Source organism: Nomascus leucogenys, chromosome 14 (genome assembly GCF_006542625.1).
Source record: "Nomascus leucogenys isolate Asia chromosome 14, Asia_NLE_v1, whole genome shotgun sequence".
Lineage (NCBI taxonomy): Eukaryota > Metazoa > Chordata > Mammalia > Primates > Hylobatidae > Nomascus > Nomascus leucogenys.
Window position 1 is genome coordinate 32,755,672 of NC_044394.1, and position 21,540 is coordinate 32,777,211.

The 21,540-nt window shown below is 37.1% G+C and overlaps 1 pseudogene; it reads right to left on the reverse strand.

Moving 5' to 3' along the window:
* Positions 1-2,785: 2,785 nt before the first annotated feature.
* On the reverse strand, positions 2,786-3,846 carry LOC100579357 (annotated as a pseudogene).
* Between the last annotated feature and the right edge of the window lie 17,694 nt (positions 3,847-21,540).

Here is a 21,540-nt window from a genome sequence, read left to right on the forward strand (position 1 = left end):
TTGAACCTTCCAGCCATCAGAATCATGAGCCAAGCAAACCTCTTTTCTTTATAAATTGCCCAGCTGCAACTATTCTGTTATACAACACTAAACGGATTAAGACAGATGTGTTTCTTGAAAATACCATCTATTTGGGTTTAAATTGTTACATAATTGACAATTTTAGTTCATTTACATTTGATGTGATGACTGATTCTTTTAGATTTAATGAATGACTGATTCTTTTAAATTTTGAGTCTGGAATCTTACTCAATAATTTTTGCTCAACCTAACTGTTCCATGGTTCCTTTTCTCTTCTTTTCCATCTTCCAGATTCAATTGAAAAATTTCATTATTTCAGCTTTTCTTCTATTCATTTAGAAGTTTTGTGTCCTTGTAGCGGTGTCTTTTGATAGAGATATGCATCCTTTGACTTATCAAAATTCAATACTAATTTCTGCTTTTACCCTCTGATAGACAAGATTTTAGAATACTTTAACTCCATATATCTGCCCTTAAGAACTTATATGCCTTTTTATATATTTTATACATTTTTGTTTATTAAAGCCCCACAACATATTATTAGTTGTATTCAATTAATATTTATTTAAATTTACCCATATATTTTCTTTTTTTTCTTTTCATCTTCATTCTTCTGTTTATCTCCAAACCTTCTTCTGAGTAGTCTTTATTTTTCATTTATGTGGGTACATATTATGTGTACATATTTATGGGGTATGTGAGATATTTTGATACAGACATACAATGTGTAATAATCACATTAGGATAAATGAAGTATTCATCACTTCAAGCAGGTATCATTTCTTTGTGTTACAAACATTCCAATTATACTCTTTTAGTTATTTTTAAAAGTACAATAAATTATTGTTGACTGCAGTCACTCTGTCATGGTAACAAATACTAGGTTATATTCATTCTATATAACTATATTTTTGTACCCATTACCCCTCTCCCACTTCTTCCCACCCCCCACACTTCTCCCAGCCTCTGCTAACAATCATTCCACTCTCTATCTCCATGAGTTCAATTGTGTTAATTTTTAGCTCCCACAAATGAGTGAGAACATGCAAAGTTTGTCCTTCTGTGCCTGGCTTATTTCACTTAATCTCCTCCAGTTCCATCCACGATGTTACAAATGACATGGTCTCATTCTTTTTTATGGCTGAACAGTACTCCATTGTGTATAGGTATTGCATTTTCTTTATGCCTTCATCTGTTGATAGACACTTAAGTTGCTTCCAAATCTTGGCTATTGTGAACAGTGCTGCAACATGGGAGTACAGATATCTCTCGAATATACTGATTTCCTGTCTTTTGGGTATATACCTAACATTGGGAGTGCTGGATCATATGGTAGTTCTATTTTTAGTTTTTTGAGGAACCTCCATACTGTTCTCCATAGTGGCTGTACCAATTTACATTCCCACCAATAGTGTACAAGAGTTCTCTTTGCTCTACATCCTCAGCAGTATTTGTTATTCCCGATCTTTTGGTTAAAAGCCATTTTAACTGGGGTGAGATATCTCTTTGCAGTTCTGATATGCATTTCTCTGATGATCGGTGCTGTTGAGCACTTTTCATATGCCTGTTTGCCATTTGTATGTCTGCTTTTGAGAAATGTCTATTCAGATCTTTTGCCCATTTTTAAATCAGGTTATCGGATTTTTTCTTATTGGTTGTTTGAGCTCCTTATGTAGTCTGGTTATTAATCACTTGTCAGATGGATACTTTGTAAATATTTCCTCCCGTTCTGTTAGTTGTCTGTTTGCTTTGTTGATTGTTTCCTTTGCTGTGTGGAAGCTTTTTAACTTGATGTTATCCCATTTGTCCATTTTTTCTCCGGTTGCCTGTGCTTGTGGAAATATTTGCCCAGACCAATGTCCTAGAGATTTTTCTCAATGTTTTCTTTCAGTAGTTTCATGATTTTAGGTCTTAGATTTAAGTCTTTAAGAATTTTGATTTGATTTTTGTATATGGTGAGAGACAGTGGTCTGGTTTCATTCTTCTGCATATGGATATACAGTTTTCCCAGAACCTTTATTGAAGAGACTGCCCTTTCTCCAATACATGTTCTTGGCATCTTTGTTGAAAATGAGTTCACTATAGAGGTATAGACTTATTTCTGGGATCTCTATTCTGTTCCATTTGTGTATGTGTCTGTTTTTTTATGATTTTTTTCCTTAATAGCAAAATAATATATGTCTTGAAAAACATGGAAAATGCAGAATACAAAATACAGAAAATACGATTGAGAACCTTTATGAGCATTTTGACCATCAAACTGCAAGTCGAAGTTGCCCTGTCTCTCCCTGTCTCCTGTATGCATGTAAGTATATAAATGGTCTATGGGCTTGTTGGTGTGCATGCATAGGCAGTCTTTCTGGGGTACTCTTAGGGAGGCTCAGCTCCTCGGGTGCCCCTAGCTCTTAATCTCACCCTTCTGCATCTGTCCTGTTCCTGAGGACAACCGTGAAGATGACTCTTCATTGACAGCCTTCTGGAGGTTGGCAGCTTTTAGAGCAAGGCTTTGCAATGTAGCTAGGAGGTAGCTGTAGTCTTCCTTGTTTCCACATGTAGGAACTAGGCTTCCAAGAGGCTAACTCATGACCAGTGCCATACAGCTGGCAAACAATGATTTCAAAGGTCTAGGGGTCCCTAGGCCTCTGTTCTACCTGGGGCTTTCAGTTCCCTCAAGTCTAATTATCTGCCCTCTTCAAGGTGCTGCTCAGAGGGTCTGGGGCTCAACAATAAAAGGTGGGATGGGTCCCAGGGATAGATGAAGCGGTCACACCCACCAGTCCATGGACTCTTTGGGGCAAACCCTGACAATGACCATACAGTGAAACAGCCCCTTACACATGGTCCTCTTGGCCTCCTGACTCTCCCACCCCTGCCACTGCAGCTCAGGGACTCTGAACTTGGACATGATAAGGCAGGAGGAGAGGATTTCCTTGGAAGAGGGCATTTCCAGGGTGATGAGAAGACCCTGCTGGCACAGACTCTTCAGGGCTGGCATTCCCTCCAGGACCACTAGGCCAGGGACAGAGAGGCCCCTGAAGGTCAGCCTGATCTTGCACATGGCTCGCGGATAGTGGCTGATGGCCAGCAGGGTGCTGTCGCAGAGAGGGTGCAGCCCAGCACCTCAAACCGCTGCAGGTAGCTGAACTCCTGCAGGCCAGTGTCCAGCCGCAGCTCTGTCAGGCGGTAGGTGCCGCCCCACCAGAAAGCGCAAGGCCTGGAAGCGTTACAGGCCCTGCTGGTGCTCGTCGCTGAAGGCAGGGACGCATGATGCATTCGAGCAGGGGCAGCAGGTGGGGTCCAGCTGCCTGAGGAGCCAGGCCATGGAGATCTCGCAGTTTTGCAGCTCCAGGATCCTCAGGGCGCTGGACAGGCTGGTGATGGGCACCGTGCTCAGGTCGGCCACGTGCAGGTAGAGGCGCTTCAGGTTGGGGCACTTCTGGCCCAGGGCTCTATCAGGACAGGAGACAACTGGGGGGCCTGGAGCCAGAGAACAGGTAGCCGCCCATCCGCAGGGAATGGAGCTGGGACGCCATGTACCCGCCAAGGAGGTGCTACATGACTTTAAATCGCATCATGTAGAGCTTCAGGTCGACGTGTCGCCACAGCCACCGTCGTCCACCAGCCTCTTCTAGCGGTGACAAACCCTGAGGAAAGGGATCTGCGGTTAGGACGACCTCGGCCCCAGGTGGGATCCGGGATCCTCATCTCCAGGTACCAGGTGCGTCCAGTCTTCCCCGCCCCTACCCCGCTCCGTCCCCCCAAGGTGGGGACGGGGCTGCACATGGAGACGCGGATCTGGTCCCAGACTGGGAGGTAAGAAAAGATCTTGAGCTGTGTCTGTTTTGATGCCACTACTGTGCTCTTTGGGTTACATTAGGTCAATATAATATGAAGTCAGATAATGTGATTCCTCCAGTTTTGTTCTTTTTCTCAGGATAGCTTTGGCTATTCTGGGACTTTTGTGGTTTCATATAAATTTTAGGATTTTTTTTTCTATTTGTGTGAAGAATGTCATTGGTATTTTGATAGGGATTGCATTGAATCTGTAGATTGCTTTGTAGCATGGACATTTTAAAAATACTTCTTCTTCCAATCCATGAACATGCAATATACTTCCTTTTTTTGTGTTCTCTTCAATTTCTTGCATCAATATTTCATAGGTTTCGTTGTAGAGATCTTTTACTTCTTCGATTAAGTTTATTCCTAGGTATTTTATTTTATTTGTAGCTATTGTAAATGGTATTACTTCCTTGATTTCTTTTTCAGACTGTTTGCTGTCAGCATCATGTTACTGATTTTTTGTATGTTGATTTTTGTATCCTGCAACTTTACTGAATTTATTTATTAGTTCTAATAGTTTTGGGGTGGATTTTTTAGTTTTTTTCAAATATAAGATCATATCCTCTGCAAACAAGAATAATTTGACTTCTTCAAGACTGGATTCCTTTTATTTTTTTCTCTTGTCTGATTGCTCTAGCTAGGACTTCCAGTACTGTGTTGAATAACAATGGTGAAAATGGGCATCCTTGTCTTGTTACAGATCTCAGAGGAAAGGCTCTTAGTTTTTTTCTGTGCAATATAGCCATTTGGGTGTTTTTTAGACAGGAGGAAAATCTTCCATCTAGAATAATTTTCCTTCTTTCTGAAGAATAACGTTTAGAATTTTCATTTGTGTGAATCTGCTAATGACAAATTTTCTAAATTTAGTGCTTGCGTGAAAGGTCTTTACCCTCATTAAAGGAAAATATTTTCAGTAGGCTTAGAATTTAAGGTTGGCAATTTTCTTTTCCAGCACTTCAAAATATGATCCCATTGTCTTCTGGCTTCCACCATTCCTGTCAATTGTGAGTTAAATTGTTCCTTCTTCGAAGGCAATCTTTTTTTAATCTGGCATTTTGTTTTTAAACTTTGGTTTTTGGTAATATTGTCATGATATACCTAAATGATTTTATTTATATTTATCTTGTTTTGGATTTGTAGGGCTTCTTGTGGCTTGATGAATTTCATTAGTTATGGAAAATTCTTATCTCTAATTTATTCAGATTTTGCTTCTACTCCATCCTCTTTCTCCTCTTTTTATGGAACTATAATTATTTGTAAGGTAGAGCTTTTCACTTCATCCTCATGGTTTTCACCCCTATTCTCATTTTCATTTTGTACCTCCATATTTCCTTCTGGATATTTTCTTTAACTCATTAGGCTGTTCCTAATTCCCTCATCAGTTGTGTCTATCTGCTCTTAAACCCAGCTACTGAGATCTTCCTGTTTCTGTCATTAAATTTTCTCTACCAGATTTTGTTTTATTTTTTATTTATAGTTTCCACATTTGACAAAATTCTCAATCTCATTCTTTGCCATCTTCACCAAAGTACATTTATTTAAAATTCTGTATCTGATAATGTCAATGTCTGGAGCCCTTGTGAATCTATTTCCATTGTGCTATTTTTGTCAGCTTTCACTCATGCCTCCTATCTAGATTTTTTTTTCAGTATGCCCTGAATATTGCATTTGCAAAATTCCTTGTAGAAGTAATTTAAGGCCTTAAATTATGATATTATGTTTCTCCTGGAGAGATTTAATTTTCCTTAGCTGGTGCCTGGGGATACTAGCACTCTGGATCACCTGCAAGGGTCAACTTCTCATTTGCCTTTCCATGCTTCTAGAGTGCAACCCTTTGTGGTCCCAACTCAAAGTGGGGAAAAGAACTACTAGAACTCTTTCCCAACTTGGGTGGGCCCTGGACACCAATCCCTGTTGCTTTAGATTCATGGGGCATCAAAACCATTACACGTTGCCTGTAATCCCAACACTTTGGGAGGCCAAGGCAGGTGGATCATTTGAGTTCAGGAGTTCAAGACCAGCCTGGCCAACATAGTGAAACCCCATCACTACTAAAAATAGAAAAATTAGCCAGGCATGGTGGTGCACACCTGTAATCCCATTATCCCAGCTATTAGGGAGGCTGAGACATGAGAATCACCTGAACCCGGGAGGCATGGAGGTTGCAGTGAACTGAGATCGTGCCACTGCACTCCAGCCTGAGCAACAGAGTGACTCTGTCCCCCCCCCCAAAAAAAAAGCATTACATGCCCACTTGACCTCTCAGACTCTATTTCCAGGAAAAGAGGAAAAGAATCCCCAGCTACAGGATCATCTCTCTGAGCCTTGCCCCATCTCTAGATCCTGGCCTTGGGATCCTTCACTATCTTGTTAGCTCTCTGGGATCTTTAAGCAGAAAGATGTGCTTAATTTGTTTGTTGGCTTGTTTTCAAATTGTACTCAGCAGAAGGGTCAATCAAAGTTACTTTCTCTACCATTACTAAAGGCAGAATGCACTTAAATATAATTATCTTCTTTATTTTTAATTTTAAATAAGAGGAGCTAGGAAAACAAAAAGCTTCCTAATTCTTCCTATTCCCAAATGGTTCCTCAATTTATAATTACTTAATCTAGAGGAACTAAATACTCATTTGACCAAATTAATTTCTTTTAGAAAGCATTAATTTAAACAAATGGTCATGTCAGAATATTAACGTGACTTTCACTTCAATCAAAACTGTACTTCATAGCCACAAAGTTTATCATCGCTGATATAACCATAAGAATACTAGATATACACCCCATAGGAAAAATTTACCTTTGAGTTTTTCCTTGAAATTATGATTTTAATAAAACAGATTAAAGATATTTCAAAGCTTGTGTAACTATTTTAAACTTTTCAAAATCATTACATAAGTATAGTAGCTCAAGCACTAATTCAAAATTGCCATTCCTGTCCAATAATGAGTTTTCCCAATTTTACTGTATTCAAATTTTAACCGTTTAAGAAACCTGATTTAAATAAAAAATGTATTTTATGATCAGAAAACTTTGATCTTTAGAAACTCTTCAAGTTAGCATTTGAGACTAAGAAATTGCTTTTTAAACTTTCGAATTCATTCACCATTTAACAAACATTTGTTGAGCACCAACTATACGTCAAACATACAAGTATAATACAAAGTTCCTTTTAAAAACATATCAGACTCTTGCTCATTTACTTTGCTGATTATGTGCCATGTTAAACATTACTGTCTGTAACATAATCAGTGAAAACAGTATTTCCCAGTTCTCTGTGTAATGTGTCTTTTTAAGACAGCCTTGAAATTTAATCCAATGTCTGCATTATCTCCCTCATAAAAGGGGACAAATGCAATAGATAGTAAATGACATCAACATTCTTTTCTACTCACCCGGCAAAAATTATGACCTGTGGTTGGAATATTTCTAAAGCAAGTCTATGGCTAATTGGAACTTGTCTCTACAGCAGGGTTCATTTGAGAAGTGGATAAGGATTGTAGAAGTAACAGATTAGGTATCTGGCTTGCCAGAGTCATAGATGCCCGCTTAAGTGAGGAAATGCAAGTTGAGTGAATGTTAAGGAAAGGTATAAGGTCTCAGCTAGCTAAGGCCAACTCAAGTCCAGAATCCATTTCTATCTCCCAGGTCAATCTTTTTTGTAGCACACAATGAAACTGGGCACTTTGATTCTATAACTGATAGCTTCTGAATGTGTTTTCACTGGTGTGTATATGCAAATAATTTTGTTGAATTTTTTGAATGTTTTGAGGTCTGGGGTTTCTTTTCATAATTTCAGACAGAATAGAGAAAACACCAATTTCTGAAGACCTATAATCATCAAATAGGCTCATGTTCAAGTTAGAAAGACTATTTTGTGTCTATAAGAAATTCAGCAGTATCTGAGATGGTTCAGATGAAACTTATGTTCATTTTTATGTTTCTTTAATAGCATAATAAGCAGGCTGGAAGGAAAGACGAAAGCATCCCTTCCTTCACAGCAAAGTTAGGATTGCCCCAGGGAAGACCATGGCTAGCTGACAACATTTTCAGCACTTCTTTCCTAGTGTATTTTTTGTTTGTCTTCAACTTACAGGTCCCCTTTTGGAAAAGTAAGATAACACAAATAAAGACAAAGTAATGGACATTAAAAAACGTTTCTGTTGTGTAAGCCTTTTGCCAAGTTATTCTCTACTGCAGTCTCTAGATCAGTGGTTCTCAACATCGGAAGAACAATACCATATGCTGAGGAGCTTCAAGGAATGCTGATGCCTGGGCCATCCCCAGGAAGTCTAATTTGTTGGTCTGGAGTGGGGCCTGGTCATAGGGATATTTTTTAAGCTCCCAGAGTGATGTGGAGCTAGAGCTGATGGCCACTGCTCTCTGCATTGCTCTGGTCAAGAGAGACAATTTCCATTAGTAGCAAAAACGGGGACTCTGTTCTTTATGGTGTGGGCTTCTTTCTCTAAATGAATTACAGAAGGGCTGACACTCTCTTGTATAAGATAAAGTCCTTTTCTTTTGTTAGAAATTTTTCACTACCTGACTCCTTCAAGGATTGGGCCATGGTCTCAAACCACCTAGCAAAACCTTAGCTGTCCATGCAGAATTGGTAAGACTCTACAGTCAGGTTTCAGCCAAAGAACCTTACAAATGCAAGATCTGAGAACTCTAACTTCCCCCAAATGACTTCTTCATCTATTAACTCAGAAATCTTATTTGGGACAAAACAAAATAGAGAAAAAACTAGAAGAGAAACTTTCATTCAATTTGCCCAGTTTTGATGTAAAATGTCATCTTAATTTTACTACCACCAACCTAACATTTTAAATACCATTTTCTTCTGAAAACATGACTTCTTTTTATTTGAGTTTATATAGGCAATGGAGGAAAATTAGCATGGTTGTACTCACTTTATAGATGGAGAAATGTACGCCTAGTTTCTGTGATCTTTTCAAAGTCAATAGTCACCGACAGAACGAAAAAGTCAAAGCTCTGTTGTAATGTTCTTTCTGATGTTCTACAATTCATATTAAAAAATATTCTACCAAGATATTTACCTGAAGATGTATTTTAGGAATCATGATTTAAGGCTAGATCACAAAATTCAGTGAAATTTAAAAGAGCCATAAAAATAATAAATCTGGAACAAAGTAAATCCTACAACTTGATGGATAGGTCTCTATGGTCTGTAAAGACACATACAAATTATAGGTGGTTTTACCCTTTAGTTTTACCATCACTGACTTTCAAAATGAATTTTTTCTCATTATATTTATAATTTCCCTTAATAGATAGCTAATACAAATGAAATAATGTGACAAAATGATAGGTATGCGGGGAATTACAAGTGATCATTACTGAAGAAGGGCACAGAAATTTCTTTTCTAGAAAATTTCCAAGAGGATTTACAGACCTCTGTCCCCAAATACTCTGAACTAGTAGAAATAGCAAATGAGACTCTTTCAGCATAGTGACTCTACATAGTTTCTAAAGAAGAAACTAAATACGCTTCACACAAATCTATCTTGTATTAAGGCAACAAAAATGTTCCTCCTCCTAGCCCCCCCCCCCAAATAAAATAAAATAAAATAAATCTCCAAAGAGAAGGAATGGTGAGGATAAGAATTACTTATCTCTCCTTGTTCTTGGTTTCAGCAGATATTGATGGCCAGAGTCCAAGCCCAGGACGATGTTCAACTATAGTTTCAGATTGGGAGCCCAGGTCTCAGTACCTATAAATACTGCTGAAGCATCTTGAGTACTATTAAAGGAAAGTGAACATCGAGGCTCTGGTGGCCATATACCTTGTTCCAGGGCGTTGGGGGAGGACTTACCTCTTTTCCCAAACTTTATTTCCATTAAGAGTCAGATTACATAAAGCCCACTGATCATATCATACATACATCAAAAAGCAATGATAATATTGCCAACAAGAAATAAATCAAGAAGGGTTCAGGCTCCAAGCAACCCAGAAGGCCCCAAGCTCAACAGGGGAAGAAACACAAACTCTGCTCTTCCATAACCCTCTGAGAATAAGCCCCAGAATGATAATACCTTCGCCAAGTTCAAAACTCAGCTCTCCGGACAAAAGCAACTTTTCCATTCCGCACTTATTTTTTGTAACTCATTTAGAGGTTTTAAGTTAAGCTAAATATATATTTTTTTCCAAAACTTAAAAGATTCTTTTAAAGTAAGCAAATAAGCTTGAAAAATACTTGGGAGAAATAGGAAGATCTATTTTCAACTAAACAGGTTTCAAATTTCTGTACTGAAATCAAATTAAAAAGTATTTTTTACCTCATTGCTGCTTCATTACTATTTCACCTTTTTAGTTTGAGAGATTTATTATATGTATTGAGATATATATGGTACTCAGTTTGGAACTAAGCCATTGTACATTTATAGAAATGGTATGAAATCTTCAAAGAGGCTCACATTACTTAAAATCTGCTTGCTAAGTGATTTTTTAAAAGAAAAATGAAAAACTCTTGTCTATGAACAGGGTCTCTCCAAACTCTGAGTTTTCTCTAAGAATGCTCTTTAAAACAGGCTATCAAGGAAAGGGACTCTTTTCCATTGTCCCTTGTCATTCAAAGTCTCTCTTCACAAATTCTTAGTATCTGACTTGGATTTTTTCTTTACCATTATAAATACCATTATTGCATAGAAATCTTAGAAGATATTTTTGTGACTAAAGAAACTGAAAAAGGAGAAATTTACAGTATGGCTTTGGTAATAATAAAGCATAAATCTAACTTTTCACACTTAGGGTAACATATATTAATATTTAGTCATGAGATCTTCTGGGGTCTCATCTGCTGTAGATAGCTGTCAAGTTTTAGTCACTGTATCATTTTCTTTCCTCCATCCATGAAATACAAAGAATAGCTTTCACTTCATTTTGTGTACACAAAGGCACAATAGAAAATCTCCTATGTTCTTTTGCTGCCATCCAGTGGTTCTGATTGATAAATGCAATGATGATATATCTAACATGAGACAGAAACATATATGGGTATGAAAGAGACACACGCACACCTTCAAGAAAGCCCAAAGCATGAAAATCCAAATTGTTAAAAGTGATAAGTTTTCAATGGGATAGTTAAAATATAAAATGTTCCTCTGTGTTGCATGAAGATTAAGGGAAAATCTCCCCTTAGATTGTAAGTTCAAGCAAGAGTGGGGACACTGAACTTCACTCTCCCACTGTCACAGGCTAGCTGGGCATCCGCACTTAGTAGGCACTCAAGAAACACTTGCTTACCACAGCTTTTTTATTAACTGATTCATTAAAATGCTAATTATAATCACGAGCAGGGAAGCACAGTGCAAACTTTTTTGCAGTTGAGTGTAATTTAGCCAATTGTCTCCTGGTGTGGGGATTTCTTACTTTCTACAAAGAGCAGTTTTACATAGTGGTGAACAGGAGTTGGAGGGGGGAGGGAGAATTCGTAAGTTTAAGGAAAGAATTATTTTTGAGAAATATAACCAGGTATATCAATACTATGTTTCTTGAATAGTTTTAAGATGTTCTAAGCTGGAGGACAAACTGCCAAACATTATCAAAAATGGCTATTCAGGGCCAGGCATCGTGGCTCATGCCTGTAACCCCAGGACTTTGGGAGACAGAAGCGGACAGATTACTTGGGGCCAGGAGTTCAAGACCAGGCTGGCCAACATGGTGAAACCCAATCTCTACTAAAAACACAAAACTTAGCCAGCCATGGTGGTGCGTGCCTGTAATCCCAGCTACTCATGAGACTGAGGCACGAGAATCACTGGAGCCTAGGAGGCAGAGGTTGCGGTGAGCTGAGATTATTTCACTGCACTCCAGCCTGGGCGACAGAGTGAGACTCTGTCTCAAAATTTACAAAAAAAAAAAAAAAAAAAAAAAGCTAGTCAGAATTTTTCTATTGCTGACACTAGCAATAGAGCATACCATCAAAAATGTGACGTGGCTCCAAATTATGAAGTCGGTATGCAAGTGTAACACTGACACCACACTAACCCAAACTGAAACCAGCTAGATAAGTGTTTGAAAATTCAGTGCAAGTTTGGCCAATCAGCAAATAGAATTCATGACTGACCTAGGTCCTCTCCTCCGGTAAAACCTCCTCCATGTAGCTCCTCGGCCAGTAATTAGGCTTAAAGGGAAGACAACGGTGGTTAAGGCGGAGCCTCCAGAATGGCCCCACATACTAGCCTCACTAACTGCATAATCTTGGGCAAGGCCTAACCTCTCTGAGCCTTGATAACTTTACCTGTAAACAGAAAATAATACCCACCTCAATTGGCTTCTGGTGTAGATGACAAATGAGGAACACAGTGCCTGGCAAAGACTCAGTGTTAGCTGCCATAAATGCACATATACCACATGCACACGTACATGGCATTAACAGACACACACACACAGAACAAACACCATTCAGAGCAGAGGGAATGACTGGAGAATCTTTCTACTCAGTTGTAAATCATTTATTAAATTTAATAACCTATACTTTAGTTACCGAGACTGGTACAAAAAAAGTAAACATTGTGCCTGGGTTCCAGATGCGAAAACGACAATCCAGTGGGAATTTTAAGATCTCACTTATTCCACTTTATTCACTTTATCATAATAAAAAGCAAAAATATTTAAAACAATTAGTAAGAAGGGCATCAAAAACAAGACCTCAGTAAATTCAATTATACTTCCCAACTCACATATTAAGAAGCACTTCTGGCCGGGCGCAGTGGCTCACGCTTATAATCCCAGCACTTTGGGAGGCCGAGGCGGGTGGATCATGAGGTCAGGAGATCGAGACCAGGGTGAAACCCCGTCTCTACTAAAAAAATACAAAAAATTAGCCGGGCGTGGTGGCGAGCGCCGGTAGTCCCAGCTACTCGGAGGGCTGAGGCAGGAGAATGGCGTGAACCCGGGAGGCGGAGCTTGCAGCAAGCCAAGACTGCGCCACTGCACTCCAGCCTGGGCGACAGAGCAAGACTCCATCTCAAAAAAAAAAAAAAAAAAGAAGCATTTCTTATTTATCTCTGACAAAAATATCTAACCGTGGAAGAGGATTCTTACTCTTTGTCTTTTAGGAAGTTGGATATATTGGAAATGTCTTCCAATGAGTCAGGGAATTCAAAGAATTTCAAGATGCATTTTAAGTTAAAGTCCAAGATTATTCCGAATGAAACGTTCTATTTCCCAGAATCTCAGGAGCCAGACCCTAGCTCCTTTCCAATTTTCTCATTAAGAAATTTAAGATTTTTCTACATCTCATTTGATCATTTACATCATATTTTTTAATCTCTACAAAAATGTATGGCAGAACCTATAAACAAAAGCTTGAAAAACAAATTACAGCACAACTGAATGCTGGTGAGGAGGAGGTGCAATGGCAACTTGGATTCACTGCTGTTGGGAATGCAAAATGTTATAGCCACTTTGAAGGACAGTTTGGCAGTTACAAAACTGAATATCCTCTTAACATAGAATCTAGCAGTTGCACTCCTTAGTATTTGCCCAAATGAATTGAAAACTTATGTCCACACAAAAACCTACACATGATATTTACAGCAGCTTTATTCATATTTGCCAAAACTTAGAAGGAACCAAGGTGTCCTTCAGTAAGTGAAGGATAAATAAACTGGTGGTACACCTGCACAATGGAATACTTTTTAGTGCTAAAAAGAAATGAGCTATCAAGTCATGAAAAGACATGGAGGAAACTGAAATGCAATTATTAACTGAAAGAAGCCAATCTGAAAAAGTTACATACTGCATGATTCCATATGACATTCTAGAAAAGGAAAAATTATGAAGACAGTAAAAAGGTCAGTGGTTGACAGAGGTGGGAGTGGGGAGACGGATGAATAGGTGGAGCTCAGTGAAAATATTATATGATACTACAACGGTGGGTACATGTCATTATATATTTGTCCAAACCATGGAACGTACAACACTGAGAGTGAACCCTAATATAAATGATAAAGTTTGGGTGATTATGATGTGCCAATGTAGGTCCATCAGTTCTAATAAATGTGCCATTATGGTATATGATGTTGTTACCGGAGAAGGTTGTGGCTGTATGGGGACTGGGGTCTATAGGAACTTTCTGTGAACCTAAAATTGCCCTAAAAATAAAGTTTACTAATTAATTTTTTAAATTATATACAAAGGGGAAGAGGAATACAGGCAAAAACAAAAAATCTCACACAATTATAGAATGGTTTCTGTAAATTTCAAGGCAGTACATAACAATTAAGCTTAGCAAACCAAACTTTAAGATATGTATTAAGCTGTACATAGTACCTACCACAAAAGGACTTACACATACATTACCACTATTTCCAAAAGATGCTTTTCACATCTTTTTTTCAATGTTACATATTTTAGGCTGGGTGCAGTGGCTCACACCTGTAATCCCAGCACTTTGGGAGGCCAAGGCAGGCGGATCACCTGAGGTCAGGAGTTCGGGACCAGCCTGGCCAACATGGTGAAACCTTGTCTCTACTAAAAATACAAAACTTACCCGGGCATGGTGGTGGGCGCCTGTAATCCCAGCTACTCAGGAGGCTGAGGCAGGAGAATCACTTGAACCGGGAGGTGGAGGTTGCAGTGAACCAAGACCACACCACTGCATTCTAGCCTGGGAAACAGAGTGAGACTCCCTCTCAAAAAGAAAAAAAAAGGTATATATTTTAATTATGTTAAGTTACTGTAAATGCCTAGCTGAAAGAATAAAATTTAATTACAAGTATTTCTAACGTTATGTATTTACGCAACATCACGTAGCTGGGAAACCTCAAATAACAACTTTTGCTAAAATAAAATTTTAAGTGGTATCAATAATTAAGAAATTATTAGGTTAGCCTTTATTAGTGTTGTCTACAAATTTTAAAAGGTAGTAGATAAAATCTGGCAATTCCAATTCTATAAACCCAAATTTCAATTGTTCTTAGGACAAATTCTAAAATGATGTTACATTTTGCAACATCTTTGACAGTGTATAATATTTAGTAATATTCAATTTCCATTATAATCCAGTTAGGTTCCAGTGAGACAACAGATTATAAACACATTTCCTACAAACTAACCTCCCCTGATGAAAATTAGGTACAATAAAAATCCCTTTCAATTTAGCATTATTAAGACATTCAAGCAAAAATCACGCTATCATTTACATATGATAACCCTACTGTTGCGGTGTCTAAACTTATCTTGATAAGATTTAGAAGTTTCAAAATACCGTGGAAGGCAGATTTGAAAGAGACCTACTTCCAAATAAGAGTTCTTATTCTCTATCTGGAATGCAACTTGTCTAAAAGTAAACAGGGCCCAAATTTAGGAAAAATATTAAATGCCCACAGACTATATATATGTATATATATGATAATGAAATATTTGCTACCACATTCAAGTATTCTTATATTATTTCTCCATCACTGAAATGTTTTATTGCTTAAAATTTCAGTAACTTAATAACTCGTATTCACAGGAGCACCTCATTGTCATGCTGCTTCTTTGAACGAATTTTGTTGCTGGTCAGTACAACTTTTTTTCTCTTTCAGTTTACCAAAGAAATTATGTTTATGACAAAAACAAAAATATTCACCATGAGAATCTGATGGGAAAAAATAGAAACAGGAAAAAACAGAAACAAAATGATCTACTTCATTCCTGCTGGTGTGAGGGACTCTCACTTGTAAACCTTTTCTGTCTTTAGTTCTGGTGATAACCTTCCTAACACTCACCTACATTTGCTGTATCACTGGATATCATCTACTAGCTCCTCAGCCTGAAAACACAGGATTTAATTTATACTACTTTCTCCCAACTCCTTCCAATTTTTGATAGAAGAATTAAAAAGAATAAATCACCATTACCTTTGAAACTTAAATAAACGTAAAACCGTATTCATCCACCGGTTTTGTACAGCATCTGTGTTTCTCACCATATAAGGATGCCCCTCTAATCTATTCCCTATTTCTAACTCACTTCTGCCTATTCTACCTTTACTTTTATATTGGCAAGGTCAATTTCATTTACTTTCTTGTTTTATCTATCAGTTGATTCTAAACTCTGAAAACCAATAAAGCAACATTTACAATATTTAAAAAAAAGAAAAAAAAACTTAAACTGGGCCCAAACTATTAAGAGTATGAACCCACTTTGACCCTAAATCATTAAGGGTGAGAACCCACTTCTGAGTTCTCGCTAGCTCTCTTTTGTTTTGTTTTGTTTTGTTTTGTTTTATTTTTTTAATAGAGATGGAGGCTATGTTGCCCAGGCTGGTCTCAAACTCCTAAACTCAAGCAATCCTCCCACCTTGGCCACCCACAGCACTGGGATTACAGACATTAGCCACTGCGCCCAGCCTCTGAGTTCTGTAATACCTAACTTTTTTTTTCTTTTGAGACGGAGTTTCGGTCTTGTTGCCCAGGCTGGAGTGCAATGGCACAATCTCAGCTCACCGCAACTGCCGCCTCTGGGTTCAAGCGATTCTCCTGCCTCAGCCTCCCGAATAGCTGGGATTACAGGCATGCGCCACCACGCCCGGCTACTAATTTTGTCTAATACCTAACTTTAAAGAAAGAAAACTGGGCCAGGCGCTGTGGCTCACGCCTCTAATCCCAGCACTTTGGGAGGCCAAGGTGGGTGGATCACTTGAGGTCAGGAGTTTGAGACCAGCCTGGCCAACATGGTGAAACCCCGTCTCTACTAAAAATACAAAAATTAGCTGGGTGCGGTGGCAGGCGCCTGTAATCCCAGCTACTTGGGAGGCTGAGGCAGAATTGCTTGAACCCGGAAGGTGGAGGTTGCAGTGAGCTGAGATCCCGCCGCTGCACTCCAGCTTGGGTGACAGAGTGAGACTCCGTCTCAAAAAATAAAAAAAATAAAGAAAACTGAATACCACACTATACAGTTAAGAATTTATATACACATACACATTTTTAAAAAACGTCTATCTGGATGAATCCAATACGCGATTTTTTAAGTGGTGTGTGCTTATCCAAGAGGACAAATTATACACAAATTCTGGCAGATTTTTTTCAGGATTTTCATTATTTGAACCTGACTGCTGCACTACATTAGGGAAAGATCACATGACAGATGATAATAGGCTTGGTGAAAATCTCCTCTCCATGGAAACCTGACAGGGTTTTAAGTAAATTTCTTCAAGCAAGATAAAGATTAAGAGACGGCATACTCAACACTCAATCATAACTGACAATATGTTAGAAAGGTCTGAACATTTTGGCTTCAGAAAGAGTATAACAGACCCTTGACATTTCAAGGTGTAAGTTCCAAGATCTTTGCCCAAATTCAAAAGTATTCTTGAATAACTTTACCCAAGTTCCTGGTTTTCTTCAGAATTACACTTTCATCTTGTGCCAAAGATTTTTACACATATTTTCACACCCAAGTTATTAATCTTCTCAATAGTGTCCACTCAATAATGGCCATTGTGTGTGTTTCCTAGGGCTGCCATAACAAAGTATCAATAACTGGGTGGCTTACACAACAGAAATGTGCTGTCTGGCAGTTCTGAAGGCTAGCAGTCCAAAGTCACACGATCAGCAAAGTTGGTTCCTTCCGAGGATTATGAGAATCTGTTCCAGGCCTCTCACCTAGCTTCTGGTGGTTGCTGGCAATCTTTGGTATTCCTTGGCTTACAGAAGCATAATCCCAAGCTCTGCCTTAATCTTCACAGGTGTTCTCCCTGTGTGCATGTTATTTGTATCCCAATTTCCCAGTTTTACAAAGGCATATTGGATTAAGATCCACCCTAATGAATTACATCTACTATGGCCTTATTTCTAAATAAGGATACATTAAGAGGTATTGAGGCTTAGGATTTCCATGTATAAATTTTAGGGGAACACAATTCACACCATAGAAGCCATTTATCACATGATAAAAAGTTTGAGAGCTCCCAGCCACTACAACCATGTTTGGATAACTGCTGAATCTCCTATGCCTAAAACAGAACATGGTACACAGGAGGAGTTCAATAAATATTTGTTGAATGAATGAGTGAATAAATGAATGAGACTGTAAGTGAGGGGAAAAAAACTGTGGATGCTAAGAGGTTAGCCAAGATAAATCATTAGCTGAATAATGCCTTCCTGCATGGAATTTAGCAGGAATTAAGATTGTGTCTTGGCAAAATTACAAAATAACTCTATACTCCATGGACCTCTAAAAGTCACTCACAAACAGTAAAAATCACAAGTGTTAAAAGTCACAAATGTCAAAACCCACAAAATCCAGCAACTTTTAAATAATAATCTCTTTCTTAAGGGAAAAATAATCAAGTATCAAAACTAGGGAAGAAAATTATTTGTTAAATAAGTTAAGGAATGCATTAAAGGTGAGATTAAAGGGCACCAAATGAAAAAAATACCAGACACACATTAGAACATGGTCTATAGGCAATCCACTGCTCTAGCACTAAATCAGAGGTGATTGTTATAATTTTGCTATTTTAATAACTAAAGTTTTTTGTATAAGGTCCAAGACAAATTGTACTCTATAAGAAATTGGGTATAACCAGCTTCTATTCTTTTTACAATAACATTTTTCAACATAGCATCTCAATAGATAATACCTACATAACAAGAAATTGAAGGTATTCTTTCCTATTCCTCCTAATAATCTCATTCAAATCATATCACTATGAATTGCCTGGGTACTTGGCTTTAAAATATTGTATTACTATAAGCTTGAAATTCAAGCTCTGGATAGGTCTACCTTCATTTCAGCAGAAGCATCTTGAAATGCTGAATTATCTCCAATTTTCTTCAGTCATTTATTGCAGCTGCCAAACTGAAATGGTACACCTTAAAGGCAACACTAAACTGAAAAGCAAATAATAAAAGTCTCTTAAATGTTTCATTTATAAAAGCTTATTTTTCCCCCATCAAATTTTGTATACTGTCTGAAATATATCACTTTATAAAATTGACATCTTGCATGCAGTTATTCTGCTATGATAGATTTGCTAAACTTCAAGGCTTATTGTGGGGAGAGGGAGTAAAAACTAGCATCTCGTTTCAACCTTTTAAGAACAGATGACTAACACAGAGCTGGTGGCTTTAGGTTTCTAACTGGGCAGGGAGTAGGGAAATATAAAGTTAAAAATTAAACCTCAATTGCCAATAGCTATCACTATAGCTCTCTCTTTTCTGAACACTTTACTAATCTTTCTGGCTGTGTTAAAAATTATGCCACAATCTCAGACTTCTTCAGGGAATAATAAAAAGTTAGGCCATAAATAAGCACTTTCACATCAAGTCAGAGGGTGGCTATTCTAAAGAGTAGTCTACGGCTGTACACCCACTTTGATAGGAAAATGAATATGCAAACCAAAAAACATTCAAATCATTTTCTTGAAATCCCACTAAGCAAATTATTCAAATGAAACAAATCTACAGAATTCCATTATAAAATCCTGTATACTTTCTGCCAACGTAATTGTTAATGACAACTATAAAATGCCAATATATAAAATAAACAAAATATGGCTTGTATTTCCAAAACTGGAGTTTTAGATCAGAATATAGGGAAAGAAAAATGTTTACATTTGTAAATTATGTTTACGTCACATTGATATAAAATACGTTGCTACCAAGATCATTCAGGAAAAGAGCCACTGAATTTATCTGAGCAGGTTTTCTAACTATGCTATGAAGGGAGAAAATGAGATGTCAGTGCTTTTTCTTCCCTTTAGATACCAAACTTAGCTATTACATGAGGCTGAGTCACTGTTCACATCTTTCTCAGTTAATGTCACTTTGCAAAGCCAGAATTTCTGGTAATTTATTGAATAAAATTATAATTTAACTGTATGATAAACTGAGTGATCTTTTTCTCCAGTGACCTACTTAAGAAAAAAGCATTTACATTCAATACACTGTCCATTTTTGAAGTCTTTCCTACACTTCTGGTCAATTTTAAATACCTTATTTAGAAATAATGCCAATCCATTTCTAATCGCTAAGTAGAAGGATTTTTTAATCTACAGGGTATCTTAAAAACTAATCAACCTGACATAACTTCCTAATTCCAGGAACGTAACATAATTCAAACTTCAATTTTTCACTTAACGTATTGTTTTACTAAAAGGATTTCCCACCTTACAACTATGAACAAGAAAAAATTTGTACTTAAAATAATATTAAAATGCAAGGTCTCATTATTTAGTATAAGATTAATAGGCTATAATTCTAATCTTAAAAATATCTATAGATGCAACTTCTCCAACTTGTTACTTCCCAAAGAGATAAATAAAAGATGTAATTAACATCTAAACTTAGAGCAGACTATCGTGGAACAAACTATGTTAACAATAACTGCACCATAGTCAAATAGATCAACCACACACATCACCCTTTATGGTTCTGAATAAGGTTAATGAGCACAATTTGTCATAAATTTTCCCATAACTCTGAGAAACTGAACTGAATAAAAAGACTATTTTTTTCTTAACACCTTATAAAAATAGGATAAAGGCTGTAGTTATTGTCTTTGGAACCTTGCACTTAGCACTGTATCTGGCAATATAAATATCATTAAGTATATTTGTCAAAAGAATAAACAAACAACAAGTAAATAAGCAGCCCAATGCACTACAACCATTCAGCTCCTTATTATATGCTAAGTATTTAAAATTATACATAATAAAATGGAATATACTCAAACTTTTATTTCTACTGACAATGAAAGAATTACTCACTTAAGAATACACAATTTAACAGAATGTAGAGTTGGACTTTCATAAACCAATAACTTAGCTAAAACCAATAATGATTTTCTGCAACTGTATAACATTTTTCATTTAAGCTGTTTTTCTTTTATGAAATCAGAAAATATACAGAAATCCAAATACATTTCTTTGCAATAAATTAACACAAAGACATGTACACTACACTTTATCTTAACAGTAACACATTACTCTCACGAAGAAGTTATTTTTAAAAATAGCTAGAAATTTGGAGACAAAGGCAAAAAAAAGGAGTAAAATAACTATAAATGTTCATTAATGTTCTTCCACTTCAAAAACTGTCTGACACCAGAGCCAGAAGACTTTCTGCGTCTATCAGTGACTTCCTCTTCATGTGTCATAGAAAGAGTTCAACATGCTTTACAAAATCCATTACATTTTAAGACCATTTCCAATATCTGCTATCATAAATCAAGAAATCCATTTATTCAAGGTTACTTATGGAGAATTAATCACACAGAAAATTTTAACAACTCCTTTTTCAAAAATTAAAGTACTTTACTATACTTGGCATTCCTACACATAATGATATGGATTCAAACACTGAAAGCATTAAGGGCATGTAATTAAAATTCATGGGCTTAGACATTTAAGAAAAGGTTTACTATGTAGTACTCTCTGTAACTAATATTCCAGAAAAATAAACCACAATATAAAAACAATGTAATCTCCTTTGGACTTCTCATCTACTTAAGTGGCATTATGTAATGTAAGAAGTTGTTCCAAAACACTTGTATGTACTTGATACAGCCCAAAAACATGAAATAAAAAAATCTGAAAAAAATGAGATGAAAAGAACTGTGGACACCATGCATCAGGAACAAAAACTCATGAATTTCTGTATTTGTGATGACTTCTAAAACCTATCTTCCTAATTTGGAAGGCAAATTTACTCAAAAGATAAAAA